The 11,649-nt window shown below is 36.4% G+C and overlaps 1 pseudogene; it reads right to left on the minus strand.

Annotated features, from left to right (window-relative positions):
* Positions 1-7,198: 7,198 nt before the first annotated feature.
* Positions 7,199-7,735, minus strand: LOC143549589 (large ribosomal subunit protein uL11 pseudogene; annotated as a pseudogene).
* Positions 7,736-11,649: the final 3,914 nt, after the last annotated feature.

The raw sequence follows: 11,649 nt of genomic DNA on the forward strand, positions 1-11,649 counted from the left end.
TAGGGATAAAGGTAGGGTTTGCCTACATCCCACTCTTCTCAGACCTTACTGATAGCTTATGTTATTTGTGGATATACTGGATACGATTGTTATTGTTAATGTACTTATCCGTCATGTCTGGTGTAGTGATTGAAAACTTTTAGTTATAAGTCGTGTGAGCTCTACCGGATGGTGAAATAATTGTGTTTATTTGTTTGATTTAGTTTTATGTTGAAGTTGAATTAAAAGAAAAACACAAATGCATTATGATTGTGTTTTTAAACCCAGAATCTCAAGTTAAAACAAAAAACATGATTTGATTCGAACGGTAGATAATGTGCATTGAATTTGAAGTTCAAGGAAACCTAACTCTTTTGGTTTTCTATGTCTTGGCTAAGTTAACTTGGACCACAAATATATATAAATAAAACCAGAAGAACTGAAACACCTATTTGTGTCAATGAGCACATGGATGAAATAAGTGACAAATGCAAATCAATAATAAGGTTCCGTATGAATGATGTCCATCTATGTTATTACGGTTTTGAATTCTCTTATTTTTGTCATTATATATCATACGTATAAATTTTATCATTTTTATTTGTCAGAGAAGTTTGTCTTCATAGTCATAATATAGCATGTACAAAAAAAATCTATGCACCATTCTTATCCATGGATATGACCATATATCATAATTTTTTTCATACGTATAAAGTTATATTTTTCTTTCATATATGTGTCATTTTCAAATTATGGATAGCTAGGGGTTTGCTTAAACCAAGAATTTGAGATTAAGTTGTCTTACAAAATTTATACCTACAACCATCTAGTAGACATATTGTATGACATGATGTTCCTATATTTTTAAGATGTTCTTACAAATTATGATCAATGGCAATCGTGTTTAGCATACAACTAGTCAATGTTTGTTAGTATCGAGAGCAAGAAACCATATGATGTACATGTATTTTAATCATGACGAAGGTATACGTGTATTAACACGACTATCATAACCAAAAACCCTACAGTATCAACCCCATTAACAAATAGTTCTATAATGCCGTTTAGTTTTCAATAGCGTTAAAGATATATCTACATTTTCAGTACTAAAGTAAAAACTATGTAGATGATTTAAGAAATGAAAAGACAAGGTTATATAGTTACAGAAATGGTATATTCTAAATTAAATTATAAATTTTAATAAAGATAATTTACAATATGAGATGTGTAATCATAGTCTTATATCACTAATGCTCCCCTAATGATTGGATAAGTTGATTGATGTGTTATGCCGGACGGAATTATCTGGAAAGACACACCCAACTCAAATATGATGTCTTCAATTCACAATATACAGTTAATAATATCTTAAAAACTATTAAAAGAAAAAATAAGTGGGATAAAAAAAATTGAACTTGAACAATCGAATTAATAAGCTTCTGATCTTAGTTTATTATAACATGATTCAAGCATATGATTTAAACAAAGTTATCCTGAAAAGGAATATTTTTAATAATTTATGAATTATGATTGTATATAAATTACAAACTTTCAAATTGACTTTCTCTACAATTCTATTAAATTAATATGTGGCTTCCTAATCAATTAGCATATACAATTTAATGATATATGTGAAGTTTAATTACATACACAAATAGTTATAGTTCGGCTGTAGAAAGTCATTTATTTATTTGTAAAAGCATGAAATGCTACCCATATGTGTACGGGTTTATGGTCGATAGCATTTACATCCACTTATATAAACTAGTAGTTGACCCGTTCGGTGAACGGGGATATAAACTTTATTCCTAACAACACAGCTTTCGTGGCCGGGCATCTTCACAAAAGAAATATTATTGTGGAGTTCTGGACACCTATGAGCAAATCTTAAACAAACACAATCCGGCTAGTAATGTTAATAGCATTTTATTTCTTAAACAGTATATAAAAAGCATACAAGTCTTGGAATGATTCTATTAAATAAAAAAACACACCTAAGTTTAAACTCATATGCATTCCAAAACTATTTAAAAAATCAAGGATGCATATACAATGATTTAAAGGCGGTCATAGTTTAACTGGAATGGCAATAAGTGGTACATTTCTTGGTAAAGAGAGCCCGAACTTCTCTTCCATATCCAAGTCTTGTGCTCTCATATTTCCATTAAGCTTTCAATCAAAGTTGTAAATTATAGAAGCCAATATTATGTGTAACTCTTTATGAGCAAGTTTCAATCCCGGACAGATTCGCTTCCTTGCACCAAATGGTATAAGTTCGAAATCTTGACCTCTATAGTCAATTTAGCTTCCAAAGATCTCTCCGGCCTGAACAAATTTGGGTTGGGCCAAACTTTTGGGTCTTGCTCAATCGCCCAAACATTACAGAGGATTTGTGCACTTTTAGACTAAGAAGCCTTCGACTTCTACATCATCCATGGCTCAAGAGTAGATGTAAACTACAAGTAGAAAAGGATAAATGGTTAAACGATTAGATCCTACAAACTTAGAAAAAAAGAAATTAATTGGCGTACCTCCTCGTCATAGAGAGTTGTGTGATGATTATATTCTTTATCCATGATAAGAGTCACTTAACAACACAATAAACAATGCATTTGTGGTATCTAGAATTCAATATATAGAGTCATAGCCACTACCATAGTAGTTAAAACCCCACTTCCCAACTTTGTAGGAGATAGTGAACATGTTGTGTGAGAAGAACCGTTGAAAATCAAAACTAAAACTGTAATATGGTGCATACGTAACGAAATCTTAAAATTTTATATAACTATGTCATGTAGTGGGTGGTTACCCATGTAAATGGGTTAGTGGGGTGGTTACATGTGATGAAAGATAACCGTTTTTAATCCATCCTTATTGAACGGCCTATATTCAATATTGAATCTTATCGGACGGCCAGAATTAAATCTCACTCTTCTGTAACCTATTATTATAATTTCTGTCATAAAATAGTAAAATACTCATAATATGTATACGGGGTAGACAGTTTGCACTTTGTAAATGGATTAAAACATATTGTGAAATAGGCATCAGCTCACATTTTTCACTGTGTGCATTAAAACATAGTATATAAAGATTATTTACTTTAATAAATAACGGTTAACCGGAAACCGAACCGAATCGGTTTCCAACCGAATCGTCGTTTCGTATAGCGGTTTGGGTATTTTTTAATAAACCGATTAAAACCAGTATAAAGTGGACATGAACCGGTCTGGAACATTTTGGTTACTTCTATGCTTAAACCGATTTCTAAACCGAACCGGTTTGACCCAAACGGGTTTGGAATATGCAAGAACCAAACCGGTTCGGTTTGTAAAAAAAAACTTGTTTCGTACTCCTCTACTTTAAACTATTGTGAATTTCTCCTCGCATCAATCTTAACCGATGTGTTAATTTGATTAAGAGTCTAAATAAGCTCTTATGTCTTCAATAAAAAAACCACGTGTAGATAGATTATTTATTGATTAATTATCAAAGGCGACAAAAAATGTATTATTAGAGTGTTGAGCTTTTAAACGTCTATTTAAACTATAATAATATGATTTTAGTGTTGTCATTATGAGCTTTGCCAACGCAATAGCACCGACCATGGAAAATTAAAATGAAACCGCCCAGCTCCGTTGGGCCACAATTTAATAAATATTTATCTAATTTCTTATTAATAAACTTTGATTACGTTTAATATTTATTATAATCATAAACGGCAACTATTTTGACCTTGTAATTAACAATTTTGTTATCTTGCATAGTTTCATGTTGACTTTCATTTTTGAACGTTTGATGCATTGATTACGTGCATTATGTCGAAATTTAACATAATCGAAATATAAATTTACACTTCAAATCTAAATTCAGATATGGTTGTCATAACATGTCGGGCACGACACGATAAGACACGATGACTGGTTGTACTAAACACGAACATAACACGATAACTAATCGTGTCATTTTTTCCAAACGCGAACATGAACCTGTTTAGTAGCGGGATAACCAGTTAAGAGACATGTTTAAACATACAATTAATAATACATGTGTAATGAAACAAATATTTTCAAAACAAGCATAAAAGTCTTAATTTTAATTAGCATATAATTCATAACATATTTGAAACAAAAAACCAAAATCCTTTAACATATATGAAACAAAAAACCATAAATCGATAAAATACTTGAAACAAAAAACCATATAAGAAAATCATAACATCCATTAAAAATATAATAGCGGGTTCTTACGGGCACTAGGGAAATGTCTTATATAAGTATGACTTTAGGTTTAGGAATTTAGGAGTGAATATCTATTTATTTATTTTTAATAAAAAAAACTACAAAAGTTACTAAAATGTTAACAGGTCTTTAATCTATTAGGGCGCGGATTTTAACATGTCTTAAACATTTTGACCCATTTAAGACATAAAATTTGTTAAGCTCAAACCTAAACCTGTTAAAACTCATGTCGTGTCGTGTTAACAGGTCTGCGTCATAATTTACGATCCTAAATTCAGATAGTTATAGATTTGATAGAGCCCATGACCTATTGTTTGGTGATATGACATTTCTCCTTACTAATGTGAGTTTGTTAGTTCAAATTTTTTTAAATACCATGTATTTTGAAATACAATTGAAAGGTAAGATTTTGTTGTTAGAAAAGAATTTAAAAATAGATTTGATAGAGATGCGTCGAAACACTTTATTGATTTTTGGAAAATTGAATTTTAATAATCCCAACTTAATATAGTTGGCCGATAATAATCCCAACTTTGAAATTATTATCGGCCAACTGTATTAAGTTGGGATTATTAAAATCCAATTTGCCTTAATTTTTTTTAAATTGTAATACATTCTCGAAAAATAGAGTAATTGGTTAAATTGGTTTTATTAAGGAATTACAATATTATAAGATGATTAAGTGTAAAAAGGACTTATTTGAAGTGAATTACAAAAGTAACCACATTATTAGGATGCATGAACGATTTGCACATTATAATTGATACATCGGTCTTGAATAAATTTCACATTGAGATGTCCACAAAAAAAGCACTTTGCGACGTTACAACAATAACTTTTGGAGACATAGTATTTTAAAATATATAGAAAAAACAACAAACAAAAGGAAGTGTTCGGGAATATGGTATGTTTCGTCATCTTGTTGGTTCAACAAAGGAAATGAAAAAACCTAGTAGCAAACTATATAGTTTTTGTGATATATGATATATCTAAAGATTAGGAGACAAAATTGTAAGTATTTTTAATTAGAAAAAGTCATGTAAATGATGTGGATGATTACGTTTAATAGAATGTACCGTATGCATCAATAGTTACTCACTTTGAACATTACTTTTTACTCAAATCAAAAGATTACAAAACAATGTGTGGAATAGTACAAAATCTTCTTTAGACGTTGTAAATCTGCACGCAAAATCAACTACTTATGTACTAAAAGACCTTCCAAATCAACGTAATGGTAACTAGCCAGTTAAAATTAAAACGATTCAGATGCATTTAACCATATTAGTAACTTGTACAAACATATTAAAAAAATTACTATTAAGGCCAAACATCGTAACTCATTTGGATCAGAAATGGGCTGGCAATTCTATATTCTTGGGCTGTGTTGGTTTGAAGGTGGCATGTCAAAGTGTCAACCATTTCCTAGCACGTCCCTACCTTAACTTACAATCTTGCTTAGATTATACTAAATGTTGCAAATTATTAAAAATCAAGTTATTTCTTGAATAAAACTTACAAAAGAAAAGTATTCAGAAGTAACTTGAGATTTGACGATGATAACCAGCGTTAAAACAAACAAATTTAACGCACAAAGGTGATCATACATCTATTTCAGGACAGCTTGAATAATACAGAGTAATGAGATTTGACACCCAAAAGGTGATCTCCAGAGTTATAAAAAATGAAAGTTGGATATACCATATTTATAAGTTAGGTGCATTTCAGTTATGTAATACTAATCAGTTAAATGGAACGTGCACATCAACTTGAATCCAGAAATAAGAATAATGCATTGTTTGCTCATTACTAACCAAATGAGTTAAAAACCAATGTTTTATATTGCTGTTCAACAAATTTTTAAAACAAAATATAAAAAGTAAATCTGATGTTACAACTTACAACACTAAAAGCGTAAAAAGATTCTTAAAAGACATTTTAAGAAAAGCATAATGTAAAATCAGAAATCAGAAGTAAGAATAACAACAATAATGGTTAGGTTTCAATTCGGATCAGATAATAGTGAGGTTTCAATTCGGATCAAATGGTGTGGAACAACCTACTCTATATCTTGAACGATTTACAAAATGTAAATAAACTCATTTAGGTCAAATAAATATGCAGAGAATTCTGGATTCACAAACCAGGCAGACTATATCACTGTTTAACAAGCATCATTAATCAATTTCAAGGGTGTTAATTACTACAAAGTGTGAATCGCGTTAGTTGACATGTTTCTGGCTGATAGTTGAATTATTTACACTTTATAACCATAACACGTCCCATTCTAACTTGGACGAACTTAGAATCAAGTGCACGAATACACCCTGTTTAAAACATTTACCTAACCTTTGAAACACGCTGACAGGATAAACATTATCAATCAAGCCATAAACATGTCAATCAGGTAGTTAGGTCATAACAAATATAGGCTTAACAATCCATAACTAAGTTAAGAGACTGACCTGTTTATTACATTATAGACATGTCAACACCATCATATCTCGCTTACGTTAACATGTCAACCCCCAAAAAAACTCATGTTAAACGGGGCAATGTTCATCTGAGCCACAAATATAGGCACCGTAAGGTTTTCAACTTTTCATGTTTGACTCGCCAATCAGTCAAAACAACCGTTTAGTTACCCAATTTAAAATCCAACAAATTTGAATGCGGATACCTCTTTTAGAGCAAGAACTACAACTGTAACTTAACTATCATATAAGCAACATCTCTACCTAATTCAATATGCCTTGACTCATAAACAAAACTAATAACCTTATTAACCCTAACCACAGGTAACCAAAACATAAACATAATAAACCAAATCAAACACAGCCAAACAGGTATAAAAGTAAAGCTCAAAATTGAACAATCTGGCAGAGTAACAAAAACAGTCAATACAAGATCAAAACATAACAATATAATAATAATATTAAAAAACTAACAACCAGTCTTACTCCAATCAATCAATCAATCAATCAATCCTGGGGGATCTCAACATCACCATCAGCAATCTCCTGCTGCAAATCCTTAGGATCCTTCCCATCAACCGTACACCCCAACCGAGACACACGTCCCCAATATCTCCTTCACAGTCCCCTGCAACTCCTTCGCCATAGACCTACCTCTCATCACCTTCGCTATCTCAATGACGTCATCCAGCGATATGTTCCCGCTATGCTTAATATTCTTCACCTTCTTCCTGTCTCTCTCCGGCTCCTTCAACGCCTTGATAACCAAGGCTGCAGCTGACGGCACCACGGACACCTTGGCCTGACGGTTCTGGACGGTGAGCTTGACGGTGACACGTAGGCCCTTCCAGTCCTTGGCGGTGGTGTTCCTTGGCGATGTCTTCTCCGATCTTCTTTGGGGAGAGACCGAGTGGGCCGATTTTGGGAGCGAGTGAACTCGCGGCCCCGACTTCGCCGCCGGTGACGCGGACGTAGACCTCGACGACTTGGGATGGGTCGAACTTTGGAGGCATGGTTGTGAGAGACGGCGGTGGTTTGTGGTTTGGTGAAGGTGGCTGTGTGTTAATTATGAGATGTGAAAGTATAAAGGGAGAGTGAGCTAGGGTTTTATTGGGCTTTTTGGGTGTCTGGCTGGGCTTGGGCTTTGATAAATTATTAGTATCATAGTATGTATGTGATGGACTGATGGCTCATGAATATTAGAGATGTATTGAAACCGGTTTTTTTCAGAGTGAGCCGGTTTAGGAGCATGAAAGGTGAAACGGTTTAAATCGATTTGGTTTGGTTTAAAACTGGTTTGGTAGTTCATAAGGCAACCCGGTGATTGAACCAGAGGGCTGGGTCGTTTACGACCGGGTTTTTTTTTTTGTACATTTCTAGTGAATATGTAGGATGAAGTAGTTTCTCGAGAATGAAAGTGAAGGTTTGTAGAAGGTTGTTAGGGGACGAGGGGGCGTTGAAGACAAGGTATGTGGGATAGCACGTAGTATTATCGTTTAACGCTATGAGCTCTAGTTTAGGTTTAACTAAGCATGGGAAAACGAACGGGTCAAGATGCTACAAATCATTATACTTAGGTGGTGGAGATGATATGAATGATAGTCAGGGTGCGAAAGGAGGCTATGGTGGATTGGTAGTGGTGGTAGGGGTAGAGTGGTGTTAGGTGGCAGCAACATCTCCAACGATAGCGGTGATATTAAGTACGTCGTGGAGACAAAGATAATGGATAGTGCTAACTTATGTAGACCCTTTCAACTTAAACATGTTTTATAATAATTACATGTTTTTTTAACGGTCAACGAATCTTCCAAACGAGCTACTAGCAATTCACCACATCGGGATACACTCGTGTTCCGATCTGGGAAAAACTTTCACCTAAGGCCAACGCACATATTCACTAGCCTTCCATTCCGAGGAAAACCATCACTTAAGGTCAACTCCCATGAACATTCGCGCAAAGGCACGGCAGTGCTGTGAGATAAAACCCGTTCTGTTCAAGAATTCAACTAGTAAACGCCACATACTCGTCTATTCTCCTATCTTCACCTGATGCCGTCAAAAACAAAATGATAGGGTCATGAAACAAACTCGTGTCATATGAAATATCAAGTCTCTTCCATCCTGCTAATTTAAATTAACTTTAAGGTATTTTAACTTAGTACAAATTATTGTTACTCAAATGAACCTTTGTTTTATAATATTATGAATGATTTATGATCGTCAAATATAGGTTCAATATACTGATTTCGTACACCTCATTTTCTCATTTTCCGTACTTTCGATTTTTTTAGGTACTTCGTTCTATGCTTCGAGTTCGATAAATTCAATGTATTTTGTTCTTCTATTTCTGATAGATGGCTTTTTATGACTTGTGTTAAAAATATTTTCTTTTTCGAAACTAGCCGCTAAAGGAGAACAAGTCCACCTTCTTTCCCTCCTTCGTTAGCCCAAGACATGCGACCAAAAAGCAATTTCCTTTTTACTAAATTCTTACTTTACCGGTAAAGGATTAATTTGACAATAGACGTTGAAATTGTATAACATGAACATCTAATAAAAAAAAAGTAAAAAATAAAAAAAATAAAAAATAGCATGGTCAGTTAAATATTAAAATTCTACTAATGCCATATGAGTTGTTATTAATCGTCACCATCAATAAGTGCAACCCATCTCTCAATGGGTTTATATTTCATAAAATAATCATTGCCATAACTTACATGGGTTTTTAGTGATTACTATTGTGATTCAAAATATTTTCGATATTGATTTTGTGTCTTCCATGTTTGGATCGTCGTCTTCGATAACAAACCTGAAGAGGTAGGTCCCAGCAGAGCCCAGTTGGACCCGCAAGACTCACCTTGAAGAGGAACGTCTGCGCAGAAACCAACTGGATCCGCAGGACCCACCATGCTCAGAGACGTGACGTCCTTACGCGCAGTACGCAAGCTGTTCCCGCAGGAAATGCCTCCCTATGGTGAAGGACTCCGCCTGTCCCCGCAGCCTCGGATACAAGCCATCAGGGAAGGCCACCCGCGCAGCAAGGCTACACGCACAAGGCACTTAGCTCTCAATCACTCAGTGTCACCTGAAGGAATGAGCAAAGCCGGGAACAATCCCGCACAAGGGCGGGAGGGGGAATACTCCCGCCCAAATAAGCCAGTCCGTACGATACGGGAAGATCTTCTGTACTGTACCTGACGAGGTATGGGAAAAAGATCTGACTAAAGATACGACAGCTTATTGACAACAGTATGGCGAGCAGCATGCTCCTGTACTGTATGTCACTATTAGCCGCTGCCTACTCACCAACTACTGCCATACCACGTGCATAGCCGGCATTTGGTGGAAAAGGAATAGTACACAGCAGGCCTGGTCACTATCAGCCGCTGCCTACCCACCAACTACCAGCAGGGCACGTGCGTAGGCCACTGTTGGTGGAACAGGAACACTGTTGCAGCCGGCCACACCTCCTTGGAAACCTATCTTCGGCTATAAATACCACAAATGGTATGATCATCTTATCTTATCACATTATCATCATATTATACCTGATATCTGCTCTAGCAATCTCTTAATATACATTTATATTTAAAGAGCAATCTAGTCTGATTCTCACGCCGGAGGGTGGTCACAAGGAGGAACCCCCCCCCCCCTTCTCAGTGACGAGCTCACGGTGTCTGTTTTGCAGGTTATCAGAAGAACCATCTTCCCTGGGTCTAACCCCTCGTGTGAAACATCTATCTAACCCCCAGGTTACCCGTAATCTGCCCGGGGTCCGGTTAGTGTTTCTTCATTGGCGCCATCCGTGCATAAAGCTAGAACTTCATTTTTCTCCAGTTTTTTCAAACTTCTGGAAAGATGGTTAAAGAAACTCCGGTAACCACAACCCCAGCTACTGGGGGGAATACCGGCTACACAGTTTTTACAAACACTACCCCGGTTACCCAAGCCGGGGCAAGTGAAGTAAATCTTACGAACACTACCCCAGCTACCCAAGCTGGGGCAAGTGCAGTAAATAATCGCTCACTGGGATTCACCGATACCCATTTAGAAAAACGAACAAGACTCCCCCGCCAAACACTCGATGAAGTTAAGGCTATGGGCGGAGGCACGTCAGAGGGAATTCCAAGTTGAGCTTGCGTTCCGTCCAACAGGCTGACGAATTCGAAGATTACTTGGATGACTCGGAGGAGTCCGACTCCGACGCGAACCCTCGCCATAAGGCAAAAGGGAAGCGTAAGGAAACGGACTCCCAACCGAGAAGGCATTTTGGAGAAGCCTTCAAACCAAAAAACACAGGTGGAAGTCCACGTGACTTCTCCAAAACATTCAGACCAAATGTTGCAAATGCAGGAACGTCCAAATTTGCAAGGGACATTGCAGAAGCAATTGCCCCAAAAAGTGCCAAACAAATGTCCAGCATAGGCACATATGATGGTATATCCGACCCAGATGATCATTTGAACAGATTCATAGCGGGGGCAACCGTCAGTAGTTGGACGGAACCCACGTGGTGTTACATGTTCCAAATGACGCTTGTCGGGGCTGCTAGAGCGTGGTTCGATCGTCTACCGGTCAACCACATCTACGTCTGGGCAGACTTCCAACAGAAGTTTAGCCAACACTTCAGCCAGCAAAGAAAGTATACCGAGGAGCAATGGATAATCCTCAAGTGCATTCGAGAAAAAGATGAATCTTTGCTAGACTTCATCACTCGCTTCAACTCGAGGAAGCTAAGTCTGGGTAACATTAGCGAAGATCTTGTTCGCGCTGCTTTTATTCAGGGCGCGAACGACCCAGAGCTCATCCGCACCTTAACGGGTAAAGATGGCATGCCATCCACATGGATGCCATCATGACAGCAGCTAAACGCTTTGTGGAAACGGAGAAGCAACTGGGTAGAGATCTCCCACAGAGCACAAACCTCTACACCCAGAAAACAAGAGAAGACAACG

Source organism: Bidens hawaiensis, unplaced genomic scaffold (genome assembly GCF_021521415.1).
Source record: "Bidens hawaiensis isolate Kalapana, Puna unplaced genomic scaffold, B.hawaiensis_p1.1 tig00015702_1, whole genome shotgun sequence".
NCBI classification, from domain to species: domain Eukaryota; kingdom Viridiplantae; phylum Streptophyta; class Magnoliopsida; order Asterales; family Asteraceae; genus Bidens; species Bidens hawaiensis.